This window comes from Lissotriton vulgaris, chromosome 1_1 (genome assembly GCF_964263255.1).
Source record: "Lissotriton vulgaris chromosome 1_1, aLisVul1.2, whole genome shotgun sequence".
Classification (NCBI taxonomy): domain Eukaryota; kingdom Metazoa; phylum Chordata; class Amphibia; order Caudata; family Salamandridae; genus Lissotriton; species Lissotriton vulgaris.
Genome location: NC_141685.1, coordinates 1374233172 through 1374254708, shown reverse-complemented (window position 1 = coordinate 1374254708; position 21537 = coordinate 1374233172).

Sequence of the window (21537 nt, the reverse complement as noted above, 5' to 3'; positions counted from 1 at the left end):
GGTGCAGTAAGGCAGGACATATACTGAGGTGTGTGCTATGTCCTGACAGTGAAAACCACTCCATTTCGTTTTTCACTGGTGAAAGGCCATCCTGCCCAAAGGTCAGAATGAGGGAGGCTGGGTATTGTATTTGTTAGCCAAGTTTCCTATGGAGAGGTGAAGTTTAGTATGGATGAACTCATAGGGTCATAACACATCTTTCTATGAAAGTGGTTTTGTCACTGTGTGTTCAGAAAACACTCTTTTAGAAAGTGGCTGAATTTTGTGCTTTAAGCATTTCTGTGTGTCTCTGCTGAATGTGGATTGACTGTCTGGGTCTGAGAGGTGAGAGGAGCTGGGAGAGGTCTTGACCCAGGAAGTCGTTGAGATGCCACCAGGCTGCCCTGCATCTGGAGGGTAGGGGAGGAGAAGCCTGGGAGGTGAAAAGGCCTGCGCTGCTGCTATAAACCAATTGACCCATCTCCTGCTGAGTGATTAAGGATCCAGAACCCCGAGTATCAAAGGGAGAAAGGTAACACTGGGAGGGAGATACCCAGAACTGATTGATGAACATTGAAACCTTGAGACAGGGGTCCCACTGATACTTGGTCCTTTTAAACCAACAAAGAAGAAATTGGCACAGAAGATGAAATATAAAAGAGCATTTTTATTAACCTCAAATGAGTGAGACTAAGTCACACAGAAGCCTTAGCAACTGAATGAGGCAGTCTGAGGAGTACAGAAAACTGGGCTTTATATATGCTTAGGGTTACATAGTAAGCATAAATGCAAGGGCAGTCCTGGCTCATGTAAACATGCAAAATGACTAAGTTGGGCATACAAGATCTACTTGCTCAACAAAGTGGGAGGAAAGTTACTTCTCCATACAGCAGCAAAAATAGCCTGACAGTTATACTAGGGAAGCAGGTGCATTCTACTAGCTAGGCCCTTCTAGGCATATGCGAAGGTGGAGGATGCTGAATATAGTTTGTCTCTAGACAGATTTCAAGAGCAGTTAGCAGAAAGGTAGAACAGAGCACATGGCAAACAAAATGGCTGCCAAAAATACAAAATGGCTCTCACAAAGCCGATAAGATAACTTCTAAATACAGGATGGCTTCAGCTAAATGCTAAACCATTGCTGTCAATTTACGACAGACGACCGTTTTAGCATTAGCTAAAGACATTCCTATGATCCAGTAGGAACATAGAAAATATTTACACATTAATTTTTATATTTTTATCAATTTCCTAATTCATTGCTAGGTGGGCAATTTTCCCTTCTAAACATTTCATTAAGCGGGTATATATAAGCTATAACCAGGAATACAAAGAGAATACAAAATTGCTTTCACAAGATAACTTCTAAATACAGAATGGCTTCAGCTAAATGCTAACCCATTGCTGCCAATTTACGACATTTAGGCCTCCTGAGCACAATTAACTTCAAAGACATTTAGGGGTATAACTATTAGAGCTGAGGCCCCTGAACGTTGGAATGGAATAGAAATGTATTGAGACTGAAAAGGCTTAGACCCGTTTCGTGGTCAAGACTAACCTCTGCTTTGGAAAGAACAACTAAATAGACTGCTGGGGGAAGACCAACCCTTGCTTCGTGATCTGGGGCTGGTCTGCAGTTTTAACCAAGGAACAGGCTGTTGGAACTGTGTTTTGTGCGCTAGGTTCCCCAGCTTGAAGAAGACTGTGCTTTGTGCTATGTCTTGTAACCGCAAGGGCCAGAGGTGAGCTGGCTCCCTGTTTGGAAACACATGAACATAAAAGTTTGCGGAGAAGTTTCAAGCGACGCAGTGGGCACGTGTTGTGGCAGCTTGAGACACTCAGAAGGTGTGCCCTGTGATCTTGGACACACGGAAAAGTGAGACTCGGACGCGCTGGGAGCGTGTCGTGGTGCACAGGAGGCGTTGGTAAAGATCACCTGGTCAACATGTGCATCGAAGGTGAGGTGAGCCTCGGACGAGTTCGGAGCGTGTCATGGTGCACCACAGGCGTTGGTGAAGAGTGCCTGGCCAGCGTATGCACCAGAGGTGAAGTGAGACTCGGACGCGCACAGTGCGTGTTGAGGCGCACTGCCGGTGCTGGTGAGAAGCGCCTGGTCGGCGTGTGCATCAGAGGTGAAGGGAGTCTCGGACGTGCAAGGTGCGTGTTGTGTTGCACAGGAGGCATTGGTGAGGACCGCCTGCTCAATGTGTGCATCGGAAGTGGAGTGAGTCTCGGACGCGCAGGGCGTGTGTAGGGGTGTACTGGAGACGCTGATGTGCACCGGAGAATTGAGGCTCGGACACGGGGAGCATGTCGTGGTGCAACCAAAAGCATTGGTGAAGGGCGCCTGGATATCGGGGCACCGGAGTTGGAGTAAGTCTCTGTGAAGCAGTGTGCTTGCTTTGGTGCAATTTGGGACTGTGGAGGTGATCGGCTGATCATTGTGTGCACCGGAGGAAAGTGAGTCTCTGCAGCGCGGTGTGCGTGTCTTGGTGCCAACTGAGACCGCAGGAAGGAGTGCCTAGTGAACGTGCACTCGGAGTCGACGTGAAGTCCCATCAGCATTGTATGTGTGGCTTCGTGCCTGAGGAGACCCGGAGGCTGCTGTGGTGAACGTGCACCAGGAGTAACGTACTCAGGCGTGGGGTACATGTGCCCTGCGGCCGCCTGAGACCTTCCTAACAGTAGCAGCCCGGACCGGCAGCCCAGGAGGAGCTGAGCTGCCAGGCTGAGCCGCTGAGGCCCATTGAGAACGTTCTGCCCGGAAGGCCCAGTTCGCTGGAGGAGGAGAAGAGAGTCGGTTCGCGCTCCCAGGTAACGTGGATCACTACCTGGGTGGGGTGTGGGCTCGGAGGGACACTCTCTCAGCCTCTCAGTCCTTCTGGCGACGTGAGCCTTTGCTTCGGCTCCAATTGGGGCCCATACTGACCAACAGAGTGGCAGTACTGGGGCCAGAGTGAGAAGCTGCACTTTATGTCATTGTGGATACATGTGGGAGGCAACTGTTATCGAAGAGGCTGATTGTCGTAATACACTTTGCCAAAAACTAACTGCTGGACTGTCTTATGACGCCTGACATTATTTCTGCATAACGAAGTACACAATTGTAGCGCTACGCATTGCATTATTTCTCCATTGCAAAGTACAGTATTGCAGCGACCGGCATTGCATTATTTATTCATTGCAAAGTACATGATTGTAGCTGGGCATTGCATTATTCCTCAATTGCAAAGTACATGATGGAAGCGGTGTGCATTGCATTATTCCTTATTTGCAAAGTACATGATTGGGGTGTGGCGCATAGCATTATTCCTTCACTAGCAGCCCGTCCTGACCTTGTGCGGGAGCAATCAGGCTTCCCCGATGCCCCGACATTGTCCAGCAGCGCGGGCCCCCGCTGCGATCATTAGTGCCCTTTGTTATTTGGGGTTCTTGGTATTGAGCACAGTGTACTTTTCTTTTGGAGCGATGTGACATTGCTGCTGTTTGGCTCTATCCATGACGTGACCCCCGCCCGCCCCGACATTGTCCAGCAGCCCGGGTCCCCGCCCGCCCCAACATTGACCAGCAGCGGGGCCCCCGCCCGCCCCCCGCCTGCCCCGTCCCCCGCCTGCCCCGACCCCTGCCTGCCCCAACCCCTGCCTGCCCCGACATTGTCCATGGGTCCCCCGGAGCCTTACCTCAGCCGCCGCTCCTCCCCGCGCTCCTCAGTTCACCACTCTGCCGCTCCTCACAGCTCCTCCCGCCTATCCGCTGCTCCTCACCGCCTGTCTGCCGCTCCTCACCGCTCCTCCCCCACGCCATGTCCGCCGCTCCTCCTCGCGCTCCTGGACGCCGCTCCTCCCCGCGCTCCTGACGTCACCACGCAGGTCGCGGCCGGCGCTACTTCGAAGGGACTACTTTTTTTATGTAAATTTTTTAAATAACGCATATTTGTATAGTTTATATAGCCTATGTCCATCTGCACACCCTGTCGATTACAATGATGTATCGGGTGTGTGGATTGGCGCTGTGGTTCCCGAGTTTACCCGCCTCAAAGGTTCAAAGTTCTTACTTTATAATAGTAGTATAGATTGTGCAGTACATGATTGTAGCAGTACGCATTGAATTATTTAACCCACTGCAAGGTACCGGGGTGTCACATTACGTATTGAATTATTTCTCCTTTGCCCAGCACAGGATTGTATCGTTATGCAGTGCATGATTGTTTTTCCAGTGCAATATGTGTGATTCTAGCATTGCGACCAGCATAGCATTTTGAAAGCGGTGGTTGGGATTTGAACCTACCAGCCAGCCAGAACGAATATTACCCTTTATTATATGTTGGTTTCTGTATCGTGTGGTCTGATCCTATATCTTTTTATATAAAGTTTATACTTGTTTAATCATACTCGTGTGGAGTCCATTTGTGGTGTCACCAGTGGACTGCTGTGTGTGTAGCTGCACATACTGTACACTTGTGCCTTGGAGATAGGCCTGAAAGCTTGTGCTAAGCTACTAATGGGGTGAGCAGGGCTATCTCAAACGGTGTCCTTACTTGGCCTAACATTGAGTGGGGAGTCCTGGGTCTCGCATTTGGTGACAGTGGTGCGGACAGGGACTCCGGCTTCCAACAAAAGGTGATGTGGTTGTACAAAAAAGTGGTCTGACTCAGGCACAGAAAAAGTTGTCAGTGTGAGTACAGAGGAAGCAAGCTATCTTTTTGCTGAAAGATCTCATGCACTAGATATATAAGGGAAGGTAAGTACCTCTGCTATCAACACGCTAGAAGCATCCATGGGCTTCTGGGGAGCCCAGCCGTTGTCTGTGGCAGGCAGAGTGGCCCTATTAAAGATGGTGGTACTGCCCCGGCTGCTGTACTTTTTTGGCACCCTCCCAGTATGGATACCAAGGGCAAAGGTTAAGGATCTGGCCTCCATGATAACTTCATTCTTATGGAGTACGGGAAGCAAGCAAGTGGCTCTTACCAGGCTCAAGAGATCATCGGCAACAGGGGGCCTGGCGGTACCAGATCTAGAGCTGTATTATTTGGCGGCACAGCTCAACTGGTTGATACAGTGGTTAGCAGCAGGACGAGACCTGGAAAGAACTCAATACCCGTTTGCGCCAACAGAAGCGGAACAGGCAAAACTGGTACTACAAGTGCAAAGATAGATAACGCACAACACTATGATGCCCCTGGGCTAAGTCTGCGCTTTACAAGTCTTATACTCACTCACTATGGAAACTAAAATAATCACTAAGGGCCCGATGTAGGTAAACGCGATTTTCCGATTTCAAAATACCGAGGCGGGCCGAATCGGTATTCTGAAATCGGAAAACGAGATGTAGGGAAAAAAAAGCGAATGAATACCGAATCGGTCGGCATCGGTAATGAGAATCGGTACGTTCCGAATCGGCTCGGTCCGAATTGGAAAGTACCGAATCGGCTAACAACGAATCGGAAATTACCGATTCGGCTACCACCGATTCGGATAGTCCCGAATCGGCGAATACCGATTCGGTAAAATCCGATTCGGCAATCATAGATTCGTAGCCATGAAAACACACCCTTGGCGAAAAAGCCCATAGGAATGCATTGAAGGAACCGATTCGGCTTTTACCGAATCGGATAATACCGAATCGGATTTTACCGAATCGGATATTACCGAATCGGTAAAAGCCGATTCGGCAAAAGCCGATTCAGCCAATGAGGTGGCTCCCCCTCCCCCACCCAAACAGGGAGTGGCAACACTGGCAGGTGCAGCTAATTAAGAAGTTTCTGGAGAGCCAGCCTGAGCTCAACACTCACAGTTAGCAGCAGTGGGAGTAGGAGGTTGCCAACTGAACTGGAGAACATGGCAGAGCAGTCAGAAAGCCAGAAGTCCTCCCAGAAGAGGAAGCCGAAGTTCACCACCACCGAACTTCAGGTGCTGGTCGAGGAGGTGGTGAGGGTGCACCGCCAGCTGTTTGGCAAGCTGTCCCTCAACGTGCCAGACAGCACCAAGAGGAGAATCTGGGCCGACATCGCCCAGAAGGTGAATGCTGCGGGTGTCACCCCCAGGTCTGTAGAAGAACTGAAAAAGAGATTCTATGACATCTGCAGCCTCACTAAGAGGAAGATGGCTGAGATACAGAGGCAGGCTGGACTCACTGGAGGAGGCACGAACCCGGCGCCACCCCTCACCGAGCTGGAGGACCTGGTCTCCAGCACCATTGAGAGGGAGAGTGTCAGTGGAATCGGGACCCTGGACAGCTCTGCGAGAGCTAAAGCTACAGGTAAGAAGCATGCGCATCATGACACACCCTACCAGACACCTCCCCATTAGACACAATGCATAGGCAAACCCCAGCACAGTACTGTCACCAACATACAAGAGACAAGCATCATGGTACATGTAGTCAGCAGAAGTTAGCTAAATATGGCAGTGCAGAATCACAAGACAGGAAACAGTGTGACACAGTGTAAGGAGATGCAAGGACATGTGGAATGCTATAATTGTACTGACTGTAATACATCGGCACTCAGTTTACAAATGCTTCTTTGTACCTAGGGGCCCCATCAGGCGGAACAACAGTCACATCAGAGGGAGCAGCACCGTCCGACACTGCAGTCGCAGGGCCGAGCACCAGCCAGGCTGGCCAGGAGGAGGAGGTGGAAGGAGACACCCCAGGGCTAGGTATGGAGGGAGTCCTGGTCATTGACTTCGATGCACTGCACTCCCCAGTAATGGCCAGCACACCCCCCTTGCAGTTCTCCCCAGAGAACTCCCCTACAGGGGACACCATTCCGCCTACACCAGCTCCTGCCACAACCGTGGCCTTGCCACCTGTTCAACCTGTCCTGGGAGCAGGGGCTCAGGGACCGGCCAGCTTCACACCCCCACCAGTGGCACCCCAGCCCACTCAGCAGGCCGGAAGCAGCAGTGCCCGGCGCCGTACCATCACCACCACTGCTGCACCAGCACGGGAGGGCAGTGTATTCCTGGGCCTGGAGGGACAGATGGTGAAAATTCAGAGGCAACAGGCAAGATCCACTATGGCCTGCCAACGCCAGCTCCTGCAGCACAACATGCAGATGGGAGAGTTGGTCAAGGGATTCCAGGCCGTCGTGGAATCGAACAAGGAGGTGGCAGCAGGGTTAGGCAGGCTAACCACTGCCATCACCCACTCATCTACCAGACAGGAGGAGAATGAGCTGGTGCGCAGGCGGGATGCCCGGGTGCTGAACCGCGCCATGGGCCGCCTTGCAGCGGCGACGGCACAACTGTGCCATCGCAGCGCCAACCAGGAATCTGTCCTTAGTCAGCATACGGCTGAGCTCACTAGGGGGATGGCCAGGATCACCACTGCTATGGAGGCCATGATAATTTCAAACACCGCCTCCAATCCGGCCCTGGACCTGGGTGATGCTGGGGACAGCAGCAGCCGCAGCAGCCCGGCCAGCGCTGCGTCTGAGCCACGGAGGAGCACCAGGCTCTCCGCTGATGCTGCTGGGCATTCAGAGGGGGCTGAGGGACACCCCAGTGGGTCTGGCAAGCGGGCAAAGAAATAGCCTGGCAAGGGCGGGTGAGGCAACCAGAACCTTGGACTTTATTTTATTTACCATACTCCATTTTTTGTTGCACATCAGTGCTGTAACTGTGGTGCAACACTATTAAAATTTGTTTTTTCCAAGCAACATTTAGCTGTCTTTGCATCTGTACTCAGTCAGAAATAGTTCTCAGTGATCTCCTCACGTCTGTATCTGCCATCACTTGGCGTACACACCCCAGCTGGCTGTGTCAGTGGCACAGCTTCGTCGTCGTCATGGTCCTCGTAGTCAGACAACTCCACCTCAGTGCCCTTCTTCACCGCAAGGTTGTGTAACATTGCACATACAGCTATGATCTTGCAGCAGGTGATGGGGGTATACTGCCTTGCACCTCCACTCTTGTGCAGGCATCTGAATCTACTTTTCCAGATGCCAAAGGTCCGTTCGACAACATTCCTTGTGCGTATGTGGGCCCGGTTATACCTCCTTTGGCTGAGTGTGGAGGGGTTGAGGTAGGGGGTGAGTATGAATGAGCGGAGGGCATATGCACTGTCGCCTGGAAGAGAAAGGGGTCACATTAGACACATGCATACATGTATTCCACCTACCTACTATGTGTTATGGGGGTCTGATGATGTGTCTCACCTAGGAGGTATCCTTCTCCAAATTCGCCAGCCATCAGCCGTGCATATATGCCGCTCTGTTGGAAAATATAGGAGTCATGGGTACTCCCTGGAAATTTTGCTACCAGGTCTGTGATGGTGCACTTTGCATTGCAGATCACCTGCACGTTGATGGTGTGTGTAGACTTGCGATTGCGGTATATGTATTCAGTGTCCGCTGGTGGGCAAATCGGAATGTGCGTGCCATCTATGCAACCGATGATTTGGGGAAATTGTGCCATCTGGTAGAAGTCAGCTTTGGTTTGTAGCAGTTCTGCGTGGGTTGCAGGGAAAGAGATGTATTGGTCCATCCTGTGTATCATGGCGTCAAGGAATGTGTGGAAGAACCTTGACAGGCTGCTCTGGCTCACCCCTCCTGCTGCTGCTACACCACTTTGATAGCTGCCAGACGCTAGCAGGTGTAGGCTGCATAGCACCTGGATGTGCGCAGGGATGGCGTGTGCCCTTGGGGTGTGGTGGTCCAAGAATGGCTTGAGATCCCTGATGAGCTCAAGTATGGTGTCAGAGTCCAGCCTGTATCTCTGTAGTATCTCTGCCTCTGTGAGCATGAACAGGGTTATCCTCTGTCTGTAGACCTGTTCATTTCTTAGCCATTCCCTCTGTCCTTCGTGCTGTAGCCGTAGCCGCCTCGCAATGACATAGAAAGCTGCCATCCTGCAAGTTGCAATGCATTTTGGGACTGTTTATATGGGTTGGAGTTGGTTACCACCTGATTGCAATCCATGGTAAATACCGAGTGAATTCTACCGATTTTGAGCCGATTTCGGTGTTTCTGTGCCTCCCTACATCTCCCCAACTGTCGGAATCGGGGAATTTCCCGATCGGCGATTCATACGAATCGGCATGTTTTCCGATTCGGCTCATGCCCGAATCGGTCTTTCTACCGAATCGGTACATGGACCGATTCGGTGATTTTCCGAATCGGTGTCACTAACGATTCGGTCAATGGACCGAATCAGTGATTTTCCGATTCGGTGTCACTAACGATTCGGTACATGGACCGAATCGGTCTTTGCATCCGAATCGGTGTTTTTCCGAATCGTTACATATCCGATTTTCGGTATGTACGTATCGGATTATTTCCCATTCGCTACTCATTCTGAATCGGTTTTCACTCCGATTCTTTATGTTTTTCGTTCCCTACATCTCGATGGCTGTTTACCGATCGGTAAGGGCCAAAAATCGGTATTTTCGGCCGTTACCGATCGGTAACGCCCTACCTACATCGGGCCCTAAATGCTGGTTTAGGTACCTCCCGGGTGCAAATCATAAACTCTCATACTCGCCCGAGCGACCAATGAAGATACTTAGGGGCCTCCCGCACAGGGGGAACTGGGGGGGGGGGGGGTTGTCGCTGTCTGGGAGGAGGCTGGTGCGCGGAAAGCGAAAGATCTCAATCAATCAATCAATCAATCAGGGGCTTATAAAGCACGCTACTCACATGTGAGGGTCTCAAGGTGCTGGGGGAGAGGGAGCAGCTCCGGATCAGTCGAAGAGCCAGGTCTTGAGGTCCTTACTGTACATGTGCAGGGTGGGGGAGCGTCTGAGGTTCACCGGGAGCTCGTTCCAGGTTTTGGCTGCGATGCAGGAGAAGGCTCTCCAGCCTGTTCTGTTTCTGCAGATGCGAGGGACCTCTGCCAGGGCGAGTTCGGCAGAAAGGAGGTTCCTCTTAGGTACTCGAAAGGATATTCTCTCATTAATGTATTTGGGTCCAATGTTGTTGAGGGATTTGTAGGCGTGGGTGAGGAGTTTGAAGGTGACCCTATTCTCAACTGGGAGCCAGTGGCGGTCTCGCAGGCGAGGGGTCATGTGTTCATGACGCAGTGTCCTGAGGATGAATCTGGCCGCAGCATTCTGGATGGTTTGGAGTTTGTGTAGAAGAGTTCTGTCGATTCCGGCGTATAGGGCGTTGCCATAGTCAAGTCTGCTAGTGATAAGCGCATGGTGACGGTCCTTCTGCAGTCGGGGGGATCCATTTGTAGGTCTTGCAGAGTATTTGCAGGCAGTTGAAACTGGTGGAGGCGACAGCGTAGATCTGGCGGTTCATGGAGAGGGAGGAGTCGAGGATGATGCCGAGGTTTCGTGTGTGGTTTGTAGGGGTGGGTGGACTCCCGAGGGCAGAGGGCCACCAGGTATGGTCCCAGGCAGAGGTGCAGGGTCCGAAGATGAGGACTTTGGTCTTCTCTGAGTTGAGCATCAAACAGCTTTCTTTCATCCAGTCTGCTGCGTTCTTCATTCCTTCATGGAAACAGAGCCTGGTGTCTTTGGGGTTCTTCGTGAGTGAGAGGATGAGCTGGGTGTCGTCAGCATAGGATAAAATGCTGAGCCCGTGCTGTCTGACGATGGCTGCGAGGGGGGCCATGTAGATGTTAAAGAGCGTGGGGCTGAGTGATGATCCTTGGGGTACTCCACAGTTGATATTGGTGGGTTTGGAGAGAAGGGAGGGAGTCTGATCCTCTGGGAACGGCCGGAGAAAAAGGATTGAAGCCTGTTGAGAGCAGTCCTTGTATCCCCGCGTCGTGAAGGCTGACTGCGAGCATGCGATGTGAAACTGTGTCAAAAGCTGAGGAGAGGTCTAGAAGAATGAGGGCCGCAGTGTATCCCTGGTCGAGTAGCATGCGGATGTAGTCAGTGGTGGCGAGGAGGGCGGTCTCGGTGCTGTGGTGGCTGCGAAATCCATGCTGGGAGGTGTCCACAATGGAGTTTTCTTCGATGAAGGCAGTCAGCTGGGTATTTACGAGTCTCTCGTGACCTTGGCCGCAAAGGGGAGGAGAGAGATGGGCCGGTAGTTTTTCAGGTCTGTTGAGTCAGCCGTTGGTTTCTTGAGGAAGGGTTTAACCTTCGCCCGCTTCCAGTCATCTGGGAAAATGCCGGATATGAAGGAGGAGTTGATGGTCTGACCTAGTTCGGGCGAGATGGTGGCAGCGGCCCTGTGGAATATGTGCAGTGGGCAGGGGTCCGTGAGGGCTCCTGAGTGGGTTTTCTTCATGGTCGTGGTGATGTGTTCGACGTTGGCGGGGTCCAGGTCATGATGGTTGGCTAATCGGTGGTGTAGGGGGGGTGTCAGGCATCTGTTCGCTGAAGTTGTCGTAGAGGGCCTTGATCTTCAGGTGGAAGTAGGAGCTGAGCTTGCCGCGGAGTTCCTGGGAAGGTGTGACATCCGTGGCTTCGCTGAGGTTTTTGCAAACTGCTGTATGACGTTGAACAGTTCCTTGGCGTTGGTCGCGTTGGTCTGGATTTTGTCTCTTATGAAGGTCTGTTTGGTGTCTCTTATGCACTGGTGGTATTTCTTCAGGGCACTCCTGTGGTTGTTCCGTTCTTCTGTGGTTTTCTGGTTTAACCATGTTTTCTCAAGACGTCTGCAGGAGCATCTGGCTTCTTGTAGTTCTGTGGTGAACCATGCGGCCTTCAGAGGGCGTAGTTTGGCGGGGTGGCAGAGGGGTGCGAGCTTGTTGGCGCAGGAGGCGATCCAACAGTGACATTTCATGGCTAAGGAGTTGGTGTCCGTCGTGGCGCTGGGGAACTTCAGTGGAGGGTGGTGTTGAGGTATCCTCTGTGACCTTGCTCCAGCTCCTTCTTGGTGAGCGCGGGGGGCTAGGGTGGGGAGGTGGTGTTGAAGGTGAAGTGGATGCACTGGTGGTCCGTCCAGAGGGGCTGGGTGGTGTGGCTGAAGCGGATGTTTGTCCCACCCGCGAAGATGGGGTCGAGGGTGTGTCCGGCTTTGTGAGTGGGCGTGCTGACCAGTTGCTTCAGTCCTAGGTTGGCGAGGTTTTCGAGGAGGTTGGTGGAGTCGGGATTGTCGCAGTTGTCCAGGTGGAAGTTCAGGTCCCAGAGTCGAATGTAGTCGGTGGAGGTGATGGCGTGGGGTGCGTTGAGCTCGGCGATGGTAGTTGCGGACTGGGTGCGAGGTCCGGGCGGTCTGTAGATGATGTGCCACGTAGCGTGGTCCTGGGGATTGTCTGGATCTGGAAGTGGAGGTGTTCTGTGTTTGAGTGGGGATCAATGGTGCTGGATGTGGAGAGTCGGAGGGGGGTCTTGTGTGCGATGGCGAGTCCTCTTCCTGTGCGGAGGGTCAGTCCTTTCTCTGGATCTTGTAGCCGTCAGGGATGGCCGTGGTGATGTCAGGGTCGGAGGTGGCGATGGTCCAAGTTTCTGTGAAGAAGGCACCGTCGGGCGAGAGGGTGTCGATCAGGTCCCAGATCTCTATGGCATGTCGGTGCAGGGAGTGAACGTTGAGGAGAATACAGGTCAGGGTTTCGGTGGTGCATGCATCAGGCGGGCCTTCAGCAGTTGTGGTCGTTTTGTCAATGTTGAAGGATCTGCGGCGGTGTTGGGCGAGGATCTGTACGGTGATTCAGAAATGCTCCTCTTTGAGGACTTCCGGTCCGCATATGATCTGCCCCAGGGCTACTTTCTACTACATTGGGGCACTCACCATGAGCATGCGAAAAACATTTGGGGACCGGAACTGTAGAGCCCCAGGCAATGGACGGGTGCAGATATGTCTCCACGTCGGAGGGGAGGATAAAAACAGTCTCTTGCCTATACAAAGCCATGAACCAGGATATCCAGCAACCTATGGAGCGATTGCGAGCAGTGGGAAGAGAACTTAGGAATCACGCTTCCAGAAGAGGCCTGAGAGGGTATAATGAGGGAACGCTAAAGGCAACCAGAAATGCAAGATCTAAACTAATCATCTACTATGTCCTGCAAAGGGCCTATCTCACGCCGACTTGTATCAGGAAACATTTCCAGGTAGAGGAGGCGGCCTGCCCTAGATGTGGGTTTAGGGAGGCACACATGCTGCACATGTTTTGGAACTGCCCTACACTGACCCCCCTTCTCGGACGAGGTCCTCCATGCATTAGGGCCGGTAGTAGACAAGGAAATCCCACACACCCTGGGGCACTGCATCCTGGGCTGGTTCCCACAAACAGCCAAGACTAAAATGACCGCAAAATTCTAGGACCTAGCCCTAGGACTAGCCAAACGAGAGATCACCAGGAACTGGAAATCAGCAAGGGTGCCAAGAATAGGGGCATGGTGATGAGAACTAGAAAATGGGCGAGTGCGGAAGGATTATTACTTGCAGAGGCGGAGAGAGGCATAGGCACAATTGACAGAGTCAGAGCATGGGGACAGCTAGTAGATGTCCTAATGGCACCTGATTAAGAGCTGTAACCACCAAAACCAGACGGCATCCCTCCGCGAAACCAAGCTGCAGATGAGATACAGGGCAGTTAGAGACGAGACAGGGCCCCGCTGGAAAGATCCCACCTTTCCCCCATATCAGGCAAAAAGCAGGTGGAACACATGCTCATTATGTCCAACCTCAGGGATGCACCAGTCACCAATCATCATCAGAGAAAAGAGAGTAACTAATGGACGTAACTCAAGAGAGAGGGAGGGAGGGAAGGGGGCACCAGTTGGGGGAATTTGAATTTAATGCAGCAGCAATACACCAAGAATACTGTAAGCAATGAATAACTGAACAGTAGGTAAAGTGTTGATACACTAAATGCCAATAAAATCTGGTTTAAAAAAAAATTGCTACATATAAAGTTGTACAATATTTAATGGATTGGGAAAACAGTCAAACTCACCCAGAGGGGGAATGAAGCAAAATATGGCAGAATGTGTCCTTTTGCAGTGTTATAGTTGAGGAGACCACTGTGCTAATTTATACAGATGCATCTTTCAGAGTACAGGTCATAGAAAATGTTCACAGGTTGTAGCCATACCTCAACACACTAATCTGCAAGGAGGTATAGCCCCCATGCTGTCCATGACATTTTTGAGACTATGAGTGAAATGCAGAGAAAAACTAAACACCGAAGATATTTCTACCTGAGGCTGAGAGAGGGATGCTGCTAAATCTAACACAATAAGACCATTACAACTGATACAATTTACACTGAATATGTGCAAGTTCCAGTAGGACTACACTTGTTATACGCTTCACTGCCTATTGACGAGCTGTGGGATCTATCACAAACAAATATGGTTCCGAACTGATGTCACATTAGTGCTGCATGCCCTGAGGAATTGCTGCCACCCCCTTGCCCAGGTGATCCAGAATGGAGAAAAGAATTAAAAAGGTGGAGGATGCAGACATTTGAGAAAAAGTGAGAGATTCACATAATCCATAAACAGATGAAACAACCTGGAGAAGTCAACAAATATTTCGACGTAAACATCTCCAATAAAGAAATATGTGGAAGAGGCATTCGGCACCCACTCTCAAGGAAAGGGATGAATACAGTGGGGTCAGCTAGTTTTCGCCAAGCTATTGCACACGTTGTCCTTTGGTGTCATAATATTCTCCATTCTTGGGTGCTCCAGCAGCGTAAACACCTATGCATCAAGGTATCATTCACTGCCAAAATGTTTTCAGGGTTTTGAATGTGAGTGATTTGCACAAAAGAGATATTGCAACTCGCTTTAAGTTGTATTATAAAGGCCCAGCAGATCTTGAGAAACTTAATTTGCTCAAAACAAGTATCTAATTGGTTAGAATTTTCGGTTCACAGGGATTGACGCAACAAGGACTGCACTTATCTAAATGTAGGGATAGTCCGAACAAATCTTTGGTGCACATTAATGGACGCTCAATACCCCTATACTTCCTGAGTTTTAGAAACCCTTCAACATATGATTCCATTCATTTGGTCCAGCACCCATCATTAGATCATAAACATGATTTTATTTTCAATTGAGTTCAGCAGCACACCAGGAGGGTTCACGCACATGTGGGCTTTTCATCCAAATATTTGTCACAATATATTTACTTTTGCTCAGACTCTTTTTGCATAACAATTTTGGTTGATGACGTTTACTTGTAGATTCAGGAATTATGGGGCACCACTAACTATAGTTAACTCCTTCGGTGCTCATGACGAGCCCAGCTCGTCATGAGTCACAGTGGAGCTGTGCTCATGATGAGCTGGGCTCGTCATAACGGCTGCCCTACACCCACGTGTGATTGATTCCCCGCCTGTGCGGGAGAATTAATCAGTGGGCAGAGTCGTGACGAGCCCAGTGTAGGAGAGTAGGGTCTGCAATCCTATGATCACCCGGACTTTTTGCTTTTGTTTCACTGGTTTACGACTTTCTCGGGCTGTGGGCCTGCCAATCAGACCCACAGCCTAGCTGTTCTCTCACTAAATTGATGTGTGTACCTTAGGTGCATTACCCAATTGGAACTGGGCCACCCCGTCAGACCCTGTAACTCAGGGCATCGGTGTACCCAGGGCCTACCAGGGGCCGAAGCATGTATTATGCCACCCCTGGATGGCCATCTAAAACTGACACAACTGGCTGCACGACAGCTGGGGCAACGTAGCGTACTCGTTCGTTGCTTTAGGTATAGTATCCCTATATCTAACCTCACAATGGACACCTGGGTTCCTATCAGTCACTCCTATGGCAGGCCTTGACAATCCTGAAGGCAGAGTGCATGGAACCGTGTGAATTGGGCTCTGGCACGAGCCGAGCCCGGTTGCAGCTTGCGGAACCAAGACCCAATGGCTGTTCCATGATAACGAGTATCATATCGGTAACTTCGGTATCGCGTTATCAAGACATGTCGAGTAAGGTGTCATACGAATCGGGATGTTGCCCCCTCACCAATTCTGGCGACGAGGTTGGCATTCCGCCCTTCTAGAGGGACACGACATGTACGTAACTGTGAACCCCGGTTAAAGTTAACTGAAGCCTCAGTTCCACAAAATGGACGCTGCCACCACAGACACAAGTCTGACCTCCTGCTGCTGGGAGTCCTTCCATCGAGGAGAGCTCGGACAAAGGGTTTCCTGTCAAGGGCGGTGTTCGCACCGTCCCAGACAGGGTTTGTGTATTCTGGGTAGGTAGGGCTTTGCGAGAAGGTGACTGCGGAGTGGCACCCCGGTGCTCACTACGCATCTGCCGGCTAGAACCAGTTCCAGGGGCGCGCAGCCCCTGACCTGGGGAAGGTCCAGCAGGGGGAGAGGGGTGTAACTACCCCCCTTCCTGGTCCCACCCTTAGGGCAGGACCTAGTCATGTACCCACCCCTTTCTTTAGGATAAAGGCCGAAGCCGGGACCCTTCCAAATCAGATCATCTTTGAATCAAGAATTCTTTCTACGAAAGGACTTCGAGACTCTTCTTAAGATTTCTCCCTTGTGACTAAGGAGTAGTCACCCTGCACCAGCAGGCACCATCTAAGAACTCTGCGGTTTGCTGCAAGTCCTTCCTCAGGAATCCGACGGCCCAGCTCGACGAGAACCGGCTTCCCTGGCACCTCTGACCTCTACTCACGTCGTCAGCTCAGCTGAGATCTGTGGGTGCGACGAGACCTCGAGGGACCGGCCATCATCAAAACCTGCACACTTTCTTAAACAGCACGACCATCGAAGCAATTCTCTGGTGAGTGCTCTGGGGTCCGAGAAGCCCCGACCCTGAGCCGCTCCAGCACCGAAGTGCAGCCTCCCAGCATCTCCACGATCTGCGTGGGGCCCTTCTGCTCGCCGCTCAGCCGTTGTCTGGTCACTAGCCGCTGGCTTGTGCCCTTCTTTGACGACATCCGACAACCAACGCTGCTGGTCTGGTTGCTCCAGACTGGCCCTTGCTTCCTTCTTTGCGAGAAGCACCTCGGACCCTCCTGGTCCACTCAAGACGCCATTTTAGGCCCACCACGTGGTCCTGAAATTTGCCAAGGCTTGTTGCCCCAATCCTGGGCCCAGCGACGCCGACAGCATCAACCTTCGTGGGACAGCTCGCACCTCCACCCTGGTCGCCGACAACGCCTCCTGGTCCGTGAGACTGCAGAGCCTAGCGTCGCCCACTCACCTTGTCGAGGTGACGGCCAACCGGTGCCTTCCTGGTACCCTCTGACTACTGGCTAGTAGTACAAACTTGGTCCCCTCTGCTTTCAGGTATCAACGATCTCTGATCCAGGCTTGGATCTCTACGAACTATTCAGCACTGGTCGCCGGCCAGCAACTCCTTTTCTTCCGGCTCCTGGCTCGTCAGCGAAGACCCCGACGCCTGTAAGACTTGTGCAGCCGCAGCCCTCGTGGCTAGGTAACTTGGGCATTTCGGTGCCTGCATAGCCTCCTTACTCTAGGGTCCCGAGTCCCTCGCTTCCGACTTGCCTTATCGGGTCCGCCCAAGACCATTAGAACTTTCCGTGCCCTCTGGCATTTGTTTTAATTGTGCACTTGAAGTATTTTCTAAGAGCTTTGGTTTGTGCTTAGTACCCTGTCCTCATAAAGAGAACAGGGCTGTTGTGATTCTTAATAAATAACTTGTTTATTTTCATAACACTTGTGTGGTGTTCTTTCACTTGGTGTTCAAGGGGTATGTGATGGTATAACAGCTGGCTTAACACACCCTCTAGAGTTTAGCCCGAAGACTGCTCGTATCCACGCTACTAGGATAGCTGGTCTAAGGTTGACTTACAACCAATCACCATAAGGGTCGTTTGGAACGATACATAGTGGTCGCTAGAATAGCGAACGCTGCATATCGGGCCAACTTCTCACACCCAGCTCATCATGAGCACAGCTCCACTGTGACTCATGATGAGCTGGGCTCGTCACGAGCACCGCCGTGCCGTGCTCACCCCCCGCCCCCCCACGCTGTGGGGGAATTACCGCCACAGCGAAGGGGTTAAATACCCATTCTGCATATGCTGGATGAAAAGCCCACATTTGCGTGAACACTCTTTTCTGACTCATCAGTTCTTGAACATACTTCAATCCATGAGGTATGAATCTAAATAAATCTCGCTTTCACTACATTCATTGTGTCCCCTTAGGGTTACCGCTTACCTCTTTCTTAAAACTTCTCTCTGTAGGTGTAATGACCGGATTCTCAGACCAAGAATCACCCACTCACCTAAATACAACCAACCCGGCCAAAACGTAACACCATCCCTTCCCGGACCCTATTTACAATGGTTCCTGGATACTTACCCGGGAATGGGGCACTCGCAATATACAAGCTTATATCATCAAAAACACTGCTAGATCTAAGGGGTTTCTAAGAATAGTCACTAATAACTACGGAATTCCATGTCCCATCCTATGATCTTACCTTATAGCCCCGCGACAATCTGGCCCAGACTATTCTGCCCTCCTTCTCATGGCGGAGAGCAGCTCACTCTACCACACCAACCACAATTGGTGTTCTCATTAACCCCCTATCTTGAGCGATCTAACTACACACCAATCACAATTGGGGCTCTCATTAACCCCCTATCTTGAGCGATCTCACTACACACCATCCCCAATCGGTGCTCTCATTAACGCCCTATCTTGAGCGATCTCACTACACACCAATCCCAATTGGTGCTCTCATTAACGCCCTATCTTGAGCGATCTCACTGTCCTATTAATACCTTCTTCTCTCTCTCTATTGGGGAAGTTTCTAAATACCTAATATTTACTGGGAGTCTAGCTTATATAAATTGTTATCCCTCATGTGATAGACAGGAGATCCGATCCTCTCACACAAGAACTGCCAAATTGTTACACTTAAGAATTATTCCCTGACATAAAACTCACATCAATCTCCAGCATCAGTTACCTGTAGGAAGGGAATCGCCCATCCTTCCATACGATAGCACCTGACTGTAAAGAAAGGTTAGCTTTATCATAGAAACAATACTCAAGTATGTGTTTGTTACAAACTGGGGTCCCTTTATTACACAATAACAGACGAAGAAAACATTAAATTATAAAGTCACAATACTACCTAACAATCTAAGCATAGCCTGAAAAGTAAAGGAAAGAATTAGTATAGATGTGCGCTATAATAGCAGGACAGACTTCACCTTATAATTACTGAGTCCGGTTCTAGCTGTCATCTGGGTCCCTCTCTCGCCTGTGCCTTGGCTCATCTCAGATTCTACTCTGCACCCACGGATACACCTCTGCACCGCTATGCTCCTTCAAAGCACTGGAACCCTTCTCTTGTCTTCTTCTTCTCCGTGTCTCAGCTCTGCACCGATCACTTTACACTGGCTTCCTCTCTCCCACAAACTGTCTTCACCTCCAGACTTCAATCTATCGTTTCAGCCGCTCTGGAAACCATCTGTTCAACTAACTTCTTCAATTCCAAAAATCATCTGACTCCTTCAATTCCAAAAACCATCTGACTCCATCTGACCAAACTGATCCAACCGACTGCATCAACTCCAAAAACCATCTGCCCTTGTCCACTCCAAAAACCAACTGACTTCTCTGCTCTTCTGTTCTCTGATAATATGGGAAGCTCTCTGCTCATGGAAATTTCCAGCAAGCACCCCGCCTCCCACCGAATTCCTGCACCAAGCCCCGAGCTCCCTGCGCTCCCACAGTGACCAGCTGTAGTTCCGTCTAGAGCCCGGGGGAAGTAAGCACATTCCTTTGATAAAGGCCGGTCCTCACTGGTTTCTAACTAGTGAATAACAGGCTCAACTCTAAACATCACTTCTGACCTACAAGCGCCTCAGACAACTGATGCAGGAAGACAAGATGGCTGCTCTCTAGTTTAGGCCTTTAGGCCCCAAAAGAGGCAAAAGAGACATAGAATCATGCCATAGCCAATAGGCAAGCCCTACAAATAGGCATCTTACCACTATACTAGGATGGTAGTAGACCAAAGTCACCATCACTCAGAAATAGGACAAAATATCAGGTCACTAAAGTAGGTTAAAACAGTACATGGTTAGAAGAAAGGAAATTGGTTTACACATCGTGTATTCAAGATAGGATAAATCTTATTGAATGATAAGGACCACTTATATATTGCCTCGGACAGAGTTTGCGATATTCTCTGCCCACTAATATGTACAAAACATCCTTAAAACAAATTTTAGGAAATTATTGCCAATTAAAACATAACACGCTCCATCCGGCCTCAGACATTACAAAACATTTTTTTTAACTTTTGAGAATTAGCTGTAAACTAATGATAGAGCGTTCATACTGATTGCATTTGATGTTAAATATGTGTTGAGATGCCTATATATTGATAGAATTTTAAATGTAGTGATGTAATAATGTACTAATCTATTTGATATTGTGGTAGGAGTTCAGCTATGAATTAATATTAGGGGGTTTGTTCCCTTTTCTTCACTTTGGTATTTCATTCTACACATGGGTATTTTGAAGTCTTATTAATCAGATAGAAATCAATGTAGTAGATAGATCGTTGGATGTTAGAACTAAAAATGTATGAAGGTAATTGTTTTATGTTTGTAAATATTTTAAATATAACATGTATTTATGTACAATGTTGTAGCCCTTAAGAAGTCTGAAGGACGAAATACGTTGGCTACGTTTTTAACCAATTGTGAACATGAAGAATCACGAATAAAGGATCATAAAACAGATATGTTTGATTGATGTTATGTATAATAATAACAATGGATTCATGTTACATTATTTGAATTGGTATGTTTTTAAACTCAATTGAAAATGAAATCATGTTTATGACATAATGATGGGTGCAGGACCAAATTAGTGGATTCATATGCAATTCATTGTGTATGTGTAAAGTAACAAAGAGATGTCTGACGTCTCTAATAAGTGCACAGTATCAAAATAAAATCCACTGAGCAGACTGCCCAGGGTTAAGGTGTTTCTTTACAACCATAGCACACTGCAGAAGGTCATTACAAATCTTTCCATGCTAAAAGACCCTGTGAATGACCTGCTGTGCAGCTGTAGAGATGGAGCTGATTGTGACAGCACTCACAAAATAGCCCTTTCGGGTCATCAGAGATGCACTGTCGCAGACCCCACTATGATTTGCGCAGAGCAATGGAACTAGTTATCACTGCCACTGTATGAACCTTGGGTGATATAGTGATGGTACTGGATGATAGGGAAAGATGCCAGCTTTCAATCTAGATTGTTATTGCCAACAATACATATGTCTTCTACAAAGAACACCACTTTTGATTGAAAGTGAATACTTGAACTGCAAGAGTGTGAATTGGAGATGGACATTGTCCTTGGGCTGGGACATTGCCCTCTTTAGACAAACTGTCTCAACCTAGCAATAACCATTGAATGGAGGGAAGGTATCATGTCCAATGAACACATACAACTCATTTAGGAGAGTGTCACACTACTCAAAGTGATGTACAGGCATCCCTTCTTATTGAGTGCCTGCAAGTAGCAATAAATGACCCAATTACTTACTGGTAATCTTCATTTCTCCGAGTCCTGGTCTTCATCATCCAATCGGTTACATTATCAATATTTCTCCAATCTCACAGATCTTGCATATGTAGCCCGACCAAAATATTACTACCAATAGGGTGTCCATATTCCATAGATCTCTAAAAGAAGAAACATACTATGACAACTTCCTGTAATAATCAGGCTGAACGAA